Source organism: Arvicola amphibius, chromosome 7 (assembly GCF_903992535.2).
Source record: "Arvicola amphibius chromosome 7, mArvAmp1.2, whole genome shotgun sequence".
Classification (NCBI taxonomy): domain Eukaryota; kingdom Metazoa; phylum Chordata; class Mammalia; order Rodentia; family Cricetidae; genus Arvicola; species Arvicola amphibius.
In genome coordinates this window covers 65,961,018-65,978,962 of record NC_052053.1, presented here as the reverse complement: position 1 = coordinate 65,978,962, position 17,945 = coordinate 65,961,018, and positions in this window count along the sequence as shown.

Here is a 17,945-nt window from a genome sequence, read left to right as displayed (position 1 = left end):
TTTGTTTAATAATTGATATGGGAGGGCCAATATTGATATTGAAGAAGCCATCCATGAGAAGGTGTTCCTGGTTTGTATAAGAAAGCAGGCTCAACAACCATGGAGACCAAGCTGGTAAATCAGAATTTCTGATTCAGTTCACACCTTCAGGTTCCTATCTAGATTTAATGTTCTGATTTTCCTCATGATGAATTGTGAGAGTTAACATTACATAAACCCTTTCATTCCCATGTTGGTTTTGTTCATAGTGTCAATCACATTAACAGATCACAAGGTAGGACAATTGAAAATTCATCTCATGAAATTAGGGTAGTAGGAGACATGATAGGCTGTCCAACTTCATCCTCAGCCACACACAGAGTCCCCCTTCCAGATACAGCCACACATTCCAACATACACAGACAGAGATTCATAGAGAGAGAATGAGAGTCTCACTTCCAGATACAGTCTCATACCCATCCTACACACCCACAGTCAGAAACACTCTCCCATATACAGGTAGAGGAAATCTTTATTGACAGGGTCATCTGGGTGCCCTGGACTTTCTTTATAGACCAAGCTATGAGAGACAGTTTTGCTTCTGTCTCCATACTGAATGGATTAAGACTATGTTTCACCATGCTCAACCATCAAATGTAGTATTGTCGATAATTAATGAATTTATTTTCTTGAAAAATTTCAATACAATATATTCTGGTAATTATTTCTTTTCTCTCTTCTTTTTCAGATCCTGCCCATCTCTTCAATACCAGATTTCCATAAAAAGTCAGAGTTTTAAGGGTCATTTATGGGTTTGGACAGGAGGCATTCATTTTGAGTTAGACAGTTAATGCTTTAAAAAGCGATAATTGGCAATACATTTTCTCTCTTAAACATAATTAATATTAAAAAATATTAAACAGTATTAATTCAAAATAATTAAAAATTATACAGTACACATATTTGATTATATAGATTACATTTCATTTATCAGTGTATAGTGATAAAATTCAGGGATCTAGAGTTGGCTCAGTGGTACAATGCCTGCCTCCCAGGATTAGTATCTTAGCTTGATTCACTACTCTTTGCTTAGAAGCTGGGTGTTATGGTTCATCCTATATTCCCATCACTTGGGGCATTGTGACTGGAGGTACTGTAAGTCTTGCCATCCAAAGATTCTATCTGCATATTTGTGCCCCAGGTTGACTGTGATATCCTTTCTCAAAAATAAGATAGAAATCAACTGGTGAACATACACAGATTCAAGGCTAGCCTCCAAACACATGTGAGAACCATGTACTATGCATACACAGTCTAGTCAATTATCATTTACAGACATCCAAACATTGTCTTTTCTCTGCATGGGATTCAAAATTTGTATTTCTTTAGACCTGTGTCATGGATGTTGCATACCTTAGATGAGCTGCTTGACATGAAACCCAAGAGATGAACTCCTGTAGACTTGTTCCCTCTCTGCAACTTTCCTGATGTATTTCCTACTTAGGAGACTTCCATTCCATTCACAGCCATGAGAGTGGCTCATTTAAAACTATGAAAGGAAGAAATGATATTTTCTAAGAGCTTAATTCTTTTTTAAGTGAGTTTTGTTCATAAACTTCAGACATTTTACATGGTGACAAAGCACTCTACCACTGAGCTACAAGGCTAGCTCAATATTTTAAAATATCACATTTTTCTACAGGAAATATTTTTTCGATGACTGTATTTATACACTATTAAAATCAACAGCAGGAACCACAAATTCTTCTTTCTTGACACCCAGCAGTTGTAACTGATTCTGTAAAAGATCAATTTACAGCCAGGCAGTGGTGGCACATGCCTTTAATCCCAGCACTTGGAAGAAAGAGGCAGACAGATCTCTGTGAGTTTGAAGCCACTGTGGTGTACAAGAGCTAGTTCCAGGACAGGCTCCAAAGCTACAGATAAACCCTATCTTGAATACACAAAAACAAAAACAAAACAAAAGGATCAATTTACTGAGCATACATTTTGAGAATATTGGGGTATTCAGGATAAATCAAAACAAACAAGAAAACAGAAGGAAGATAAGAATAAGTATGGAAACAGCCCCCTCAGCTGGTGACTCCTATTCTCATTCTGGACTCCATTACCTTTTCAAGATTACTGTGTAGTTGACCCACAGATTGTGCTGGAATCTTTACTCATGTACAACACCACACACCTGAATGAAAGAAAAATAAGAGCAGACTGCACTTATAAGTAATAGTGTCTGTCACACATCTAAAAGATGTAGACAGGTGCTCTTCAGCTATTTTATGCCTTTGATGCTTTAGGAATCACTGGGATCTTAAGGAAGAATGGGAACTTGAATGTCTTCAGAGGCTTGCTCAGGGTAAGGGAGGCCCTGAGCCTGAAGTCAAACCTTGAATCCCAGTATTGCTGCTCACCTGACCTCAGAGCAGGTTTCTGTGGTGATGATGTTATGGTAACCTGTGTAATGTAAACTACATATAGATGATAAGAAAGTATGCATCACTGAAGCAAGAATACAGACACTCAGATATATACACACTGACAGATATACGACAACAGAGACTATCCTTCCCCCCCCCCAAAAAAAAACTTACAAGGGTAGATGGATACATTTATATTAACTTCATATGATATTTGAAAATATTCTTTTCCCACCTTTGTCATTCATTCTACTTAAAAACAAATAACCAAGCCGGGCGGTGGTGGCGCACGCCTTTAATCCCAGCACTCGGGAGGCAGAGGCAGGCGGATCTGTGTGAGTTCGAGACCAGCCTGGTCTACAAGAGCTAGTTCCAGGACAGGCTCCAAAGCCACAGAGAAACCCTGTCTCGAAAAACCAAAAAAAAAAAAAAAAAAAAAAAAAAAAAAAAAAAAAAAAAAAAAAAACAAATAACCATGCTCATTAATAATGTACTGCAATTACATTGATTCATCCCACTACCCTCTCCCCTTTTTCATTCCTTTGAAACTTCTGTCCTTTCCTAATGTCATCTCTTTATTTCTCTTCTCCCTCCTTTCCTGCCTTTCCATACCAACTCTGCTTCTTTTTCTGCTTATCAAGAAGTGAGATTGCAGAGTCACATCATCTCATGTAATTCTCTGAGTAAGGTCCCAGATTTTATAATGTCTTAGTAGAACCACACTGCCATTTCCACAGTACAGGCATCCCTTCTCCTCCATTCCCATAATATGATCTCATTCTTTCTTTGGTAAATAACACTCATATCATTAGTTACAGGCAACTATTTTTTTGAGTTTAAGATCTATTTCTGTCGTTATTAAAAATGTCAGCTTTATTCAACCTCTTCTGTCCACTTTCACTGGTCAAGGTGAATCATCCCAAACAGAGGATGGAGGGCAGAGCACTGTGTTCTCATCACCTCTTAACTCATGGCTCCCAGAGCTATCTGTTAATCTTCTCACTCAGAAGAAAGATGAGAGAGAAAGAGGGAGAGTGATAGAGACTGTGACATAGAGAGAGATAGGGAGACAGAGAGAGACAAAGGGAAACAAGAAGAAACACTATAATAAATAAATACACACAACTGGAGCCATAAATTTAAATAATAATTTGAACATTCAAGGATTACTACACACTATACCTGTAGAGAAAAGCCCCAAGTGTGATATGGAGAGTCAGTGCAGTCGCAGAGAAGCCCAATCTTCCATGCTTCTCTAAGTAGGCTCTTCTGTGACCCAGATTTATAAGTGCTCTCAGCGCCCCCTGCTGGTCCTGTGTTTTCCACAGCGGTGCTTTTGTCTGAGCTCACAGTAGCATTCACTCACTGTGTCTCTTGCACAGTAATACATGGCTGTGTCTTCAGACCTCAGACTGCTCATTTCCAGGTACAGAGTGTTCTTGGCATTGTCTCTGGAGATTGTGAACCGGCCCTTCACAGCGTCGGTATACCAGGTGTTACCACCATTGTAACTTATGGTTGCGATCCACTCCAGTCCCTTCCCAGAAGCCTGGCGGACCCAGCTCATTCCATAGTCACCAAAGTTGAATCCAGAGGCTGCACAGGAGAGTTTCATGGACTTTCCAGGCTGCACTAAGCCTCCCCCAGACTCCAGCAATTGCACCTCACAGTGGCCACCTGTAAACACAAAGAATTCTGGTTAGAAAACTGACAGAGAAGGCATTTTTTTCCTGTTTCTAATGTTCACACAATACAAAGTGTCTCATATTTATGAATTACCCTTTAAAATAAGGGCAAAGGAAACCATTATCAGCCATAAGTTCATGGTGAGTGTCCTGTATTCAGTGCTGAACCCTGACTGAGAGGACTTGGAAATCCAGGGCTTGTCTCCTGTGCCAGAGCGCAGGGTCAGGGCAGGGCTGGATTTTATGAGCACATAGAAGCCTCATTTGCATATCTTCCTGCCATTACAGGCTCTGTACTTGGACCTGGGCAGAAGACAGAACTCAGAGCAGATATAAAGCACCATACACACTGATGACAGTTATAGAAATTGAAGCACTAATGTAGCTCTGTGTACACATTTTCCTTGTTAGGGATTCAACACACTTTACTTATTTTTCTTTTTCATGGAAAATGTTCTTGTTGCTCTCTGTCTTCCTTTTTCTCATTACACCCAACTTTTCCTTTCAAAACCTCTATATTACCCTGTGCCTCTTACCCTTCACTTAAGATGTCTTTTCCTGTCTTGACTTCCATTCTAGTTCTAAGCCTACAAAGCATAGAACCAAACACACAGAGTCTAGACCACATAATCTGGATTCTCTCCATAAAGCAGAAACCGTCCTTCCCAATCTTCATTATGTTGTGTGATATAAGATTTTGAGTATCATATCAAGTTCCTCCAAGGCTCAGACACTACTGATGAAGGGGATGTGGGAAGAATGTAAGGAGTGGAGCACAGGGAGGGTTGCTGTGAAATCCTGTCTTCTGGACATGTGATGGATATTACAATCATAGATTCATAATGGTTGTTGTTTTCTATATGAACCCAACTAGGTACTAACCAGCCAAAATCATGGTATAGATAGGGCTGATAATTCTTTGGCCCTATTTTATACTGAGAGGAGTTGGAAATTTATTTTCCTGGACAAGGGATATAGTCACCCCTTTTTGAGGGTATGATCCCTTGTATATCTACTATGTTGCAGTGCTTGGGTTCAAACACATGCAGATATGGACAACACTAACTGTGCCTAAATATGAATAAGGTTGGTAGGGCCCCGTGTTTGGAAGATGAGGGAGGAGCTGGATGGAAAACTATCACATGTAAAGATCCTAAATAATAAAGAAAATAGTGAAAGCTGTATAACTGAGGCTCAAAACAATAAATTCAGAAGCCAATTAAGGAACATTGGCAAATATCAAATAACTTGGTAGGCAACTTTATCTGGGACCATCTTCTCATCTAACAAAAACTGGAGGGATCCTTCACTTATTTATAAAAAAAATCAATTTACAGATAATCCTATATATGATTTGTAAAATATCTTTCCACATTTGGTTAGCTGTTACTGTTCTCCATGGTGAAAATATCCCATCATCAATAAGAATTAGGAGAAAAACATATCATTCTTGTCATACCGTTTCAGGGCTCATGCTGCAGAAACAGTTATTCTGGTGTTAGATTATACATATGTGTCTTTTGGTTATCCCCTTTTCTTTAAAATTATCTAGAATGAATCAGAGGACATACTGAAAAGAAGAGAATTTCAATGGCATTTCTATAAACATTTGCTGTTTCTTTTCTATGACAAAGGGAAAACTTTGCCTGTGCCTATTTGTTCAATAATTTATTTACCATAATGTGAATATGTGAAGCCTTTTCATTTATATTGGTAAGCTCTCCAAAAAAGTTCTGGGTATTCTTGGTCAAAGGTAAAATTCTTAGAATGAGAATAGAGTTATTGGTTCTTATATAGACTAGGACTAACAAACTCATTAAAATTTTACCCCGTCCATCCATTTCAGTAACATTTATATAAGCTGATCCTCACACTGACCCTGAAAAATATGACAGTGGAACGTTTGTGTTCAACATTGTGTGCAGTTATTTAATTCACTGTTATATTTTCTTCTGTTAGCATTCTAAGATGTAATCAATGTTGTCTCCAAAGTTTTATCAAACACTATTAGTGTCACAGCCTGATATTTCAGAGAATTCTCAGCCTCAGATGAATAGATTCTCATTTCCTTTGTAAATCTGCCCCAATCATATGACTTATTAACATGGAGTCCCTAGCCAACATGGCTTCTCTGAAGGACAATTGTCTAGATCACACATGAGACACCAGTCTCTTCCAGTCAGCAACAACAAAGAATGCAAAGGAATAATTCTGGGAGACTTTGTAGGCAACAAAAGCACCAACAAAAGCACAATCTGTGAAAATCATAGAATTCAGTTGTCTATGGGAAGGGCTGAAGAGAGATGGACCAGGGACCAGAGTTGATTTTTGCTGGAATGTGCATATTTGTAGATGAGAATTTTGTGGTCTGATTGTACAATATGCCTAAGGAGGAATCATTACCTTGGACCTGGACATGCAAGCTAATTTTTACCAAAATGCAAAACATTCAAAAATACAATCATACAACAAGTTTGACAACTGTACACGTTTATCAAGGTACTATTAGTATAGAGGTACAAAACTGTGGATGGTTCATTTTTTAAGCTAACTTTGAAAAGTAAGATCAATTCAAGGAAGTTGTTGTTTATTACAAGTTTAAAAATAAAGAGTATGAATTAAAGATTATTCAAAATTCTTACAAAGCTGACTTACAAAGTTTCATAATTTCAGAATCCTATCATCTATCTATCTATCTATCTATCTATCTATCTATCTATCTATCTATCTATCTGTCTGTCTGTCTGTTAATCTAACTATATATCTCTGTGTATATATATATATATATATACATATATAAAATGTGCTTACTTGTTTGACAAGGAACAATTAGACATCTTAGAGGACTGTGTGGGAACACAGATGATTAGTGTATGACTAAAAAGCCAGATTAATAGGCTAGGACAAGTAAAATGTACTCTAGAGGATTACCTTGTGTAAAAGGCAGAAAACAATGGTTTGACATCAAACAGTTGCAAATGCTGCATATTCCAGATGACCACTGTTTCTGGGAGTAGCTGCTCTTCCTCCACATCCCCTGCTGGTCTGAGTAGAGAGGTTTCTGTGCAGGCTCACACTGGGGTTCTTTCAGTGTTTCTCTGGCACAGCAATGCATGTTTAAAGTTTGAAGATTGTTCAGTTTCATAAAAACATAGCTCTTGGATGTGTAGTAATATTTTGTTTGTGAGCTAACAAGTAAATCATCCCAAAAATCAGAGTGCAGAGCTAAGACATTTGTTAGCCACAGAGGCTTGGCAATTGTGGCACAAAACTTTAATCTGAGCACTAGGAAGACAGAGGTGGATAGACCTCTGTGACTGCAATCCTATCCTGGGCTACAAGACATTAATCTGTGCAAATTAGAAACAGAGCTCACACAAAGTTGATACCAGCACCTAAGATAATATGCCTTTAATTTCAGCACCAGAGAAACAGACACAGGAGTGACATGGATGGGCAGAAAGAGCAATATTAGAGAGAAGGAGACAAGAACTCAGATGCAGTCTGAGTATTCACTCTGAGAGGCAGTCTGAGGATTTGGAGAGACAAAATCAGAGACTTTGTAGAGACAGGATCTTCCCCACTTGGTCTGAGCATTGGTAGAGGTGAGAACTCTCTAGTGGCTGAATACTCTGCTTTTCTGATCCTTCAGGTTTTGCCCCTGTGGGACAACTCAGGATTTTTATCATTGAGAACAATTAGAATTCATGAAACAGGAGGTGTCTCTACTGATGTTAACTTGGGATTTGAGATCAGAATCATAATTTGTGCTTCCACCACTCCAGGTTCTTCACATCCACTTCAGACACTTTCCTAGAGGTTGATAGTCCCAACTTATACCATAATTGGTTAATGAGAATCCACAGACAGTTCAGGTGAGGGACTGGGTCTGTGAGTGCTGTACTAGACCACGTGCTTACTCCTTCAGCTGTGCCTGGGACAAGGAACCTGGGAACAGGTACAATAATCATGGTACAGTCATCCCAAAGATGACATACCTGCATCATAAAACCCTGAAACACTTACAGTTTGGAAATGGCACCATGCAGAGGAGCAGCACGAGGACAACCATGCTCTACTTGATGCTTTAGTGAGAAAGAGATGGGGCCTCTCATGTAGGTCTGGACTTTTAGCCTAAGCAAGAGGGCTGCCTTTTCATTGAGGGAGGTTCCTGAGAGGATAAAAAAAGCACATGGCAAGGTTTACACATTTTCCTAGGGTTTCTTTGAATTGTTCTTGTATTTCTTGGAGGACCTATTGATAGAAAATGAGTAACATTTTTCTGGCACTGGATTTCTACTTGCATATAAATAGGAAATTGTATGATTCACACTGTGCAGACCTTGAATGGAAAATATTAAGTGACTCCACATTCATGCTGTGCAGATAACAGAGGATACCACATCCTCATTGTGGATTCCTATTAATTTCTGCAGTGTGTTTAGATGGAATTTAGTGATAAGATGCACTTCACACTCTTCCTGATGTGAAATCTGGATTAAGAAGCTACTTAAAATTTTTTCTTTTGTCATTAAAGTTCATTTTATTTATCTCTCACCTTGAAAATCCAACTTGTGAGAATGCAACACAGAACAATTTAGTGCATGTGATTTTATTTTTTTATATGAAAGGAGATTCATGGGATTGATTGTTATGGACATAAGTGGTCTGTTTCAGAATATTCACCTGCCCACTCAGGGATACCACACAGGATATTTCCTAGTTCCTGTCTTCTCTTTATGTCTCTGTCACTATGTATTTGTATATTTCCTTCCTTGTCTCTTTACCACTTGAAGCACATTGCAAAATCAATTTTCTAAATATGATTGTTGTATTGTCAAGGAATGGATGGTTAATTCTTCATGACACCTTATAAAAACCAGTAGCATGGAACCAGTCTTGAGGGTTAGTTACCTGAAGCAATAAAAAGACAGAGAACCCTAAGTGATGACAAGTAGTGGAGAGAAGGACTTGCTTGAACATCGGGAATTATTAGTCTTGTGGTGAAGATCACCAAAGAGAAAAGGGATTCGTGGCTTTTCTCAATGCCTTGGTACTGTAAACCATCAGAGAATGGTAAAAAAATAATAGCTCAAAACAGTATGTTCAGTAAATGCCAGAGAATATCCACCAATTATTTCACTTTGGGCACCACATATGTTGTGTCCCTTATTCCTCTGAGAATATTCTGTACTGTGTGTAGTCGTGGTGGAGACAGGTCTTAACAGTGGAAAGCTGGCCATCCTGTACCACCTCTGATGGACATCCACCCCTGTAAGTGCTTTGTCAACCTTGTTCAGGATTCACTGTTTGTTAGAACATTTTTAGACATTATGCTCAGTGTGTCTCATTTTTGCTTTCTCTAATTTTTCATTGTGGTTTTTAGATCTTGCAAAAGATGACAAGAAAAATCACATATTTTTCATACAATTTTGGAGAACTGGTATGAGACCACTTACTCAAGAATTTTTGTCTTTGGTTATATCAGACAGAGTTTGTGTCCACATTTTGTTTTCTCATGGTTCTAGGGGTCCCCTTCTCCTTGAAACCCTCTAGAAGGAATCACTAAAAAAAGTGTTCAAATGGAATGCCTTCATGGTAAAGCTGCACATTACTCACAATTATTTGAGAGTTGCATCCTTATTCTTAAATTTGTTCAGTCATTTATTCAGTGATGTCTAGTGGACTCATGTTCAGTTAATGGCTCATGTTACAATGAAAGTACAATGTTTTATATTCGTATGATGGTTATAAATTTCTCAATGTAGAAAAAAACCTATGATTATCTGGGCATGGCAAACCTCAGTTGGAAGAAACTGCACCCACCAGATTGGCCTGTACGCAATCCTCTAGTGGCATTTTAACAACATTAGAATGGTGCAATTTCCTTTATATTTTTGAGGAAGGAACTGGAAAATATTTCAGTAGAAACAGAAAAACAGAATTTACTACAGAAGCAAAAATTTTATAAATATTTAAATAGACTAGAACTTATTCAAGCTAAGCAATGAATCAGTCATTCCTACTACCCTTCTCCCCTGATACTCACTTCTGATGACCCTTTCTGGGTCATATGATTTTTATATTGGTGAAGGATAGAGGGTCAGTTCTTCATGACACCTTGTAAAAAGCAGAAGAATGGAATCAGTCTTCAGGGTTATGTTACCCCAAGCAATGAAAAGACAGAGAATCCTAAGTGATGACAAGAAGTGAAGAGGAGGACTTGCTTGAACAGTGGGAACTGCTTGTCTTGTGGTGAAGATCACCAAAGAGAAAAGGGATTCTGGGCTTTTCTGCATGCCTTGGTACTGTAAATCATCAGGGAATGGCAAAGAATAGCTCAAAATAATCTGTTCAGTAAATCCCAGAGAATATCCATCAATTCTTTCACATTGAATACCCCATATGTTGTGTCCCTTCTTCCTCTGAGCATATTCTGTATGTGAATAGCAGTGGTGTAGACAGGTCTAACATTGTGGAGCCTGCCACTCTAATTGCTTTCCCCCTTTGTTCAGGATACCTGGTGTATTAAAAGAACATTTTTATACATTATGCTCAATGTGTCTCATCTTTGGTTTGTCTGATTTTTTATTATGCTTTTAGGATTTTGTGAATGATCACAAAAATAATTGCGTATTTTTCATACCATCTTAGAGAACTGGTATGTGACCTCCTTTTTTTTCTGGGGAAACCAAAATTTATTATACTTTCTTATTAGATACTTGATTTTACTGGACCACAACTAATACATACATATCTCTGTAACCCATTGTCTAGGACAATAGCCAGCACAAGAAAAGTTGAATAAACTTTTGAAACTAATTGAACAAATACTGATTTTGAGTATTAGGTTAAAAAATCCTTAGTATAATGCATCCCATGCACTAAAACTGCATTTAGTATATATTTAAGGCTTTTACCCAAAAATCTATAGTTCTTTTTTCTTTTTATTATTTTATTACTTTAAAAATATACAAAATCAAATATCTATTTCCTCTGCCCCTCCTACTCCCTGTCCATAACCTTCCATCCTTCTCTCCTCCAATCCTAGGAGAGGATAAGGCACTCTGCCCTGTGGCAAGTCCAAGGCTCCCCTACTACATCTAGACTGAGCAAGCAGTTTGACTGTGGTGTCAGGAAATGAAGAGAAATGTGAAACTGTATTTTAAATGAAAATGTTATTTCCATTGTTTACATGCCCAGATGTGAGATTGCTGGATAACATAGTCTTTAATTTAATCGCCTGACTGTTCAACACATTATTTGACAATTTCATAGTTGAACCATTTTCACATTGATAGAGAACATGGACCCATTTCTCCCATGCCCACAACACTTGTTCTTTTTCTTTTCCTTGGTCAATGGCAGTCTTTCCATTGGTTAAGAGGCAATTCATTATTTAGGATTTAATTTAGATTACCTTGGTGATTGGAAATGTTGGCTTTCTGCATCCTCTTCTGCGCACATGGATTGGCCAAAATGAAAAATCCTAAGACCAGAGGATGAAAGCCAGAAAGATGTTCATCCAAGAGAATATTAATTGTCTTCTCGTTCCCTGATCCAAGTGTTATCTTACAGATTTATCTCAGGCAAATGATAATAATGACTTACTCTTGAGAAGAAAAATGAGACTTCTATCTTGGGGTCTATCAATTATTCCTATAAAATATAATCACAGGACATACAAAGGGTAAAGAATTTCAAGGGAATCCCCAAACTATTAGTACTTACTTTCTATTTTAGGGGATTCTTGTCTGCACAGTTTATACAATAATTTACTTATGTCAGTATGCACATATGAATAGTCTTTTGGACATAGTGTAGATTCTCAATACCATGTTCATTCTCTTTGTCAATAGTGAATTTATTGAGAATTAGAAAGTCTTGATGTTGGTTCTAATATATCTGAAGTTCAAGCAATGCCTTTTACCATTTCTCATTGCTTATCTTGTTTCACCAACAAATATTTATACTGATGCTCAGTCTGACCCTGGGTAACATGACAGTGATCCTTTGCATTCGGTATTGTGTGGAGTTGTTCAGTTCACTAGTATGTGTTCTGATCTCTGAATCTTAATAACATAGTCAATTTGGTCTTCAAAGTTTTATCACACAGCATTGGTGAAAATGTAAGAGTTTACAGAAAAGTCTCATCCTCAGGTATGCAGATTCTCTTTTCTTCTTTAAAGGTACCTCAGGTTCATGATCAGTTAACATACAGCCCATTGCCAATACTGCTTCTCTGAATGACACTTCTCTAGCTCACACATGAGACACCAGGTCCTTCTGGTCAGCAGCAAGAGAGTGTGCCCAAAGAGTAATACTGAGAGAATGTTTAGGCAGCAAGGGCACTAACAAAAGCACACACTGTGAAAGTCAAAGACCTCATTTGTCTATGGGAAGTACTGGTGAGAGATGAATACAGGAAAGCAGCTGAAATCAGCTAGAATGTGCACACAAGTGGCTGATAATTTTGTGGTCTGGGGGTACACACTATACCTGCAGAGAAATTAATTGGACTCCAAGGAAAAGGGAATTTTTATCAAAATGTAAATATTTAAAAATAGAATTTTCAGAAATGATAATGACTGCACAATTTTATGGAATCATATGTGATTAGAAATAAGAAACTGTGGGTAATATATTTTCAAATCAAATTTTGGAAAATCACATTAATTCAAATAATTTGTGGCTTGTATATAACATGTGAACAAATAAGGTGCAGGAATTAGAGATTAGACATAATTCCCAAATTTCCTTACTGAACTTACAATAAGTTTTATTATTACAGACTTCTGTTAAAATGCATGTATCTAAAATGATACACACACACACACAGAGAGATACACACATATACATATATATTAAAATATATAAAGTTAATATTCTATTTGTATAGAGAAAGAAACAAATAAATAGCTTAGATGGTTTGTGGGAAAACAGTTTAGTGTATCAATTGAAATAAGTTTATCAGAATATGACAGTGGAACGGGGATGCTAGAAGATTTCCTTAGTTATAAGAGGAAGTCATATGTTCCTTCATTAGAACACTGGTGTGTGTGGCACATCCCAGAACTTCATAGCTTCTGAAGCATTCATCTAATATTCCTGTGATGTCCCCATTTGTCCTCAGAGCCCTCTGCTGCTCATGAGTGTCTCTGTAGGAAGGTTTCTGTGCAAGCTTATACTGTGTCTGGCAGAGAAATATGGGGCTGTGTCTTCAGTTTGCAGGGTTTTCAGTTTTATGACTTGAGGTTGTTCCTGTTAATATTTAATTTGGCTTTGAGCTGAATTATAATTAGTGCTTCCACTAATCCATATTGCTTCCATCCCCTCCAGACCTATTTCCAGAGACCTGCAGAATCAGCTTACACTATACCTGGTTTATGAGAACCCAGATACAGTGCAGGTGAGAACAGGGTCTATGGGGGTTGCACTAGGACAGGTCCTATCTCAGTCAGATGAACCTGTGGCATGGTATCTGGGGACAAGCAACATTACTCAGCCATGCATGCTAGAAATGACATGTCTAGGTGCCTTTTCTGAAACCTGGAAATAATTACAGCTAGGATAAGTAACCAGGTAGAGTAACAGTGCCAGGCCAACAATTGTCTGCTGGAGGATCTAGGCCTTGGTTTTCAGCCTGAGCCTGAGGGCTTCTTTGAATTGGTAAAGATTTCTGACAGAATAAAAGAAAGCACAGGACTTGCAATTTTTCTTCCAACTGACTGTTTTTTGTCTTGTGCTTCTTTGATGAAAATAAATGTATACTCGGGAACATTATCTTTGCCCAATCTGGATTTTTAATTCTGGAAAACCAGGGAACCATTTAGAAGCAAAACAAGGGAATATTTATCATGAGTCTGCATTCATGTAATACAGGGAAAATAGTGTGCCATGTCCTAAATGCACTTGTACTACTGTGTAACTTCCAGCAGAGGATCTGAAATGCATTACAGCCTTGGGAATCAGAAATACTGCTTAAGAAACTACTCAAAATTCTTCCTTTCCATGTCAGTGGAGATACCTTATTCTTGCCACTCATCTAATATTCCAGCTTGTGAGGAAGCAGCTCACTAACATTTAGTGCATTTCAGATGCTTATCTTAGAGGAGACCCAAGGAAGTTATTTAGGTTCATCTCACTAGTGTCAGACTGTTCCCCTTTACATTGTAGTCATTGTGCCTGGGGACTAGTCTTTGTACCTATTGATTTCAGTCTCACTGTCTATCTATCTATATATATTTCATCTATCCTTCTTTGTCTTCCTCTTCAGCTTGTAGCACATAACAAAATCATGTTTCTAAGCATGATTATTGCATTGTTGATAGATTAGAAGGTCCATGGGTAATTGTAAAAGAACATTTATAAATGATATTTGGGAATATGGACAGAGATTTTTCCATACTGCTTTATGATATTTGGGGGCTCTGTTAATCAATTTTATTATGGTGTATCCTGTGTGCTAGGTTTATCTCAGTCAGCAGTTGGGTAAAGTAATTTTTTGAGGTTGTTAATGGCAACCTTTCAGGAGGCCTTGGTCCATGAAAACATATTGGCTGGAGGCAATCCACAGATTCTCATCTTTGGAGATTCTAACTGGCGTACATCTCTGGCAGAGGATCCATGGCTTCTTTTACTCTGCCCTTCTTCCTCCCAGCATTCAGTTCTGTTTTCTCCACCTAACTAAGTTCCACCCTATCAACTAGGCCAAGGCAGTTTCTTTACTCGTTATCCAATGAAAGCAACATGCAAACAAAAGGAACTCTTACACCATTTCCACATTTTTGTTTAAACAAAAAAAGAAGGCTTTAACTTTAACATAGTAAAATTAAATATAACAAAACAGTTATCAAACAAGAATTACAGTAACATTATTTATATCTACTTTTTTATTTTATCATAACTAAGGAAAGATATAAATTCTTTAACTCCATCAAAGACTTCAGAACGATATAATATTACCTATGTAAACTGGAAGTGCATTATAAACAACTTCCAAAACTCTAGAATTGACAGAGACAACTCACTGCCTGGACAGTCACCCAAAGTTCCTCTGTACTGTTGGGGCATCCATCTTCAGCCTACAGGCCCATAGTGTCCAGCAGACATTTCCATGAAGCAGGAAATTCCAAAGACAGTTCAGTCACTTTCTGCTGTGTCCTACAGAACGTCTCACAGACTCTTTAATGAATCAGGAACCCCAAAAGGCCATCTCACCTTTAGGCAAGTTCAGCAGTCCTCTTTCTGTGGGTTCCTTGTGTCCAGTTTATGCAATAGTCCAGGCAAGAGCAGTTTCTTGCCCAAAATGGCTATCAAACTCCATAAGTAGCCTCTTCGATTCCCATCTTCCTCTCGAAGTAGATTGGTGCTGCCAGGAGCAGACATGTCTCATTGTCATGAAAAACCCTAAGTTATTAAAACATTAAATGCCATGTTCTGTAGTCTTTGAAAGATATGAAGAATGCCTATCTGAAATATATCTATGCACATCTAGAAAATCTAACTGACATGACTACAAACTCTACTGTTATTGATGATTATCCATTAACAACCTATATTTCCTAATTATACATTACATTCTTAAATGAATTACACAATCAAAATACCTTAACCAAGAGCAGAAATACATATACATATAACAAAATTGACCTTAAAATCTATACCAATGCAAATTATTCATATCTATATCATCTCCCCCTTTAAATGTAAAAGAACATTTATAAACAATATTTGGGAATATGGGTGCAGTTATTTCTCTCCAAACTGCTTCCTGCTGAGTGGGGGCGCTGTTATTTAGGTCTTTTATGGTATAACCTGTCTGCTAGGTTTATCTCAGTCGGCAGTTAAGTGGAGTAATTTTTTGAGGGTGTTCACAGCAACCTTTCAGGAGGGCGAGGTCTATCATACCATATTGGGATAGAAGCAATCTACAGTGTCTCGTCTTCTGTGAAAACAAAAGAAGAGACTCTTTTCCAAAGCATCATGTTCTTAGATCCAAATTCTGAAGTCATACCATTAAGATGTCCATTCTGGTCTAGCCTGGCACCCCATATAATGAAATGTCTCTCTGTATTTATCTCCTTTACAGTAAAAAATTTCAAAGAAAACACAATAAAATACATAATCCAGACTCTCTGTGAATTTTCCATTTTTACGTGGCTTATTTTTACTCTATCACTTTACTTCTTTTAATCTATAACTATCTGTACTCTGTCTCTTTAAAGACTTTACCCTTTTTTTAAGGCATTAACTTTATTTTTTATATTTTCTTCTTCTCTCTCAAGCCTACATACATTCATCCAACATTGTGACTCATTTAAAAGTCTTTTATGTCTGAATCTGTCCTATTGTGAATCTGTAATTTTTCTACTGTCGAGAAACATGTTTGATTTGTGCCTTTACATCGCTAAGCACTTAAGACTCTAAGCTGTGACATTCCTAGGTCAAAAACAGGTACTGTGAGCTTGCCCTGCCCAGTCCAACATGGCAGAGCTGCTTGTGACTCTGAATCGGTTGCACCTCTGAGCTGCAGAGCTACTGGGCTGGTCTGGATGTTGGCTCCACCTCTCTCCAATTTCAAAATGGAGGATGTACCATTTTCTACTAGCTCTGGGGCTGCCAGGTAGGGGCTGCCAGGTAGGAGCTGCACTCAGCACTTTAACTCTGAGACTGAGCGTGCAGCACAGAAACTCTTTTCATCCAAGTTACAGACAAATCTGAGGCGCAGAGCACCGTGCAGTCTGGAAACATCGGCAGAAATCCGCCATGACCTCCCACTTGCCTAAGCCTGATTCCGCCATCTGCCCAGATGCAGGCAGGGAGCAGGGAGCCATTGGCATGGTCTCAGCACACTCTCCTTTCGATCCCAAGTGGGAACACAAATATTCAGGCGCATAAAAGCCATTGAAATGCTTTAAAGCCAGAGTTCGCGCTGGTGGCACAGCAACAGGAAGCTGCGTTTTAAAATGACTCAGCTTTTTCTCTGCCGCTTTTGCTGAAACAGGAAATCTCTCTACCGCACGTCCAGGCAAACAGCAAAAAGCTGTGCTAAACTCTCTCTCTCCTTTATTTAAAGCCCTCTCAGGTTTTTAAGTGGATTTAGTCCATCACGTTGGAGCGCCAATCTGTAGAAGGAAAGGCGGGCTGTGTCCTGCCACCCGGCTAGCTTTACCCAAAATAATTACACGGAAACTATATTCTTTTAAACACTGCCTGGCCCATTATCTGTAGCCTCTTATTGGCTAATTCTCACATCTTCCTTTAACCCATATTTAGTAATCTGTGTAGCACCACGAGGTGTGGCTTACCAGGAGAGATCTTAACCTGCGTCCATCTCAGAGAGGAGAATCATGGCGACTCACTATGGCGAATGCCTGAAGCGTCTCCCCTCTCTTTCCCAGAATTCTGTTCTATCTACTCCACCTACCTAATTTTCTGTCTCTTAAATGGCCAAGGCAGTTTTCTTTATTAATTAACCAATGAAAGTAACATAGACAGATAACTCTCCTCCATCAATGTTTAAACACATAGTTAGTGCTGATCTCTGCCTTCATCCAATAAGCTTCTTTTGCAGTAGAGAGATGCCTACTTCTGAGGCACATAACTTTTCACATTTCTTTGAATAAGTTAATGTGTTGAGCTCTAGTGGATATCTATGCCACCTCCTCCATGCCAAGAGAATAGCTCAGTAGAAAAGGTGGAGAATATGTAAAGCCCAGAGAATGAGGAGGAGTGCTGTGCTGTAGATCTCCATGACAATGTGAGCATACCAACAACAGATCCTTATTTTCATCACATTTGAGTTGACAAATGTTATCTCTTTGCTTTGAATACTCACTTGGAC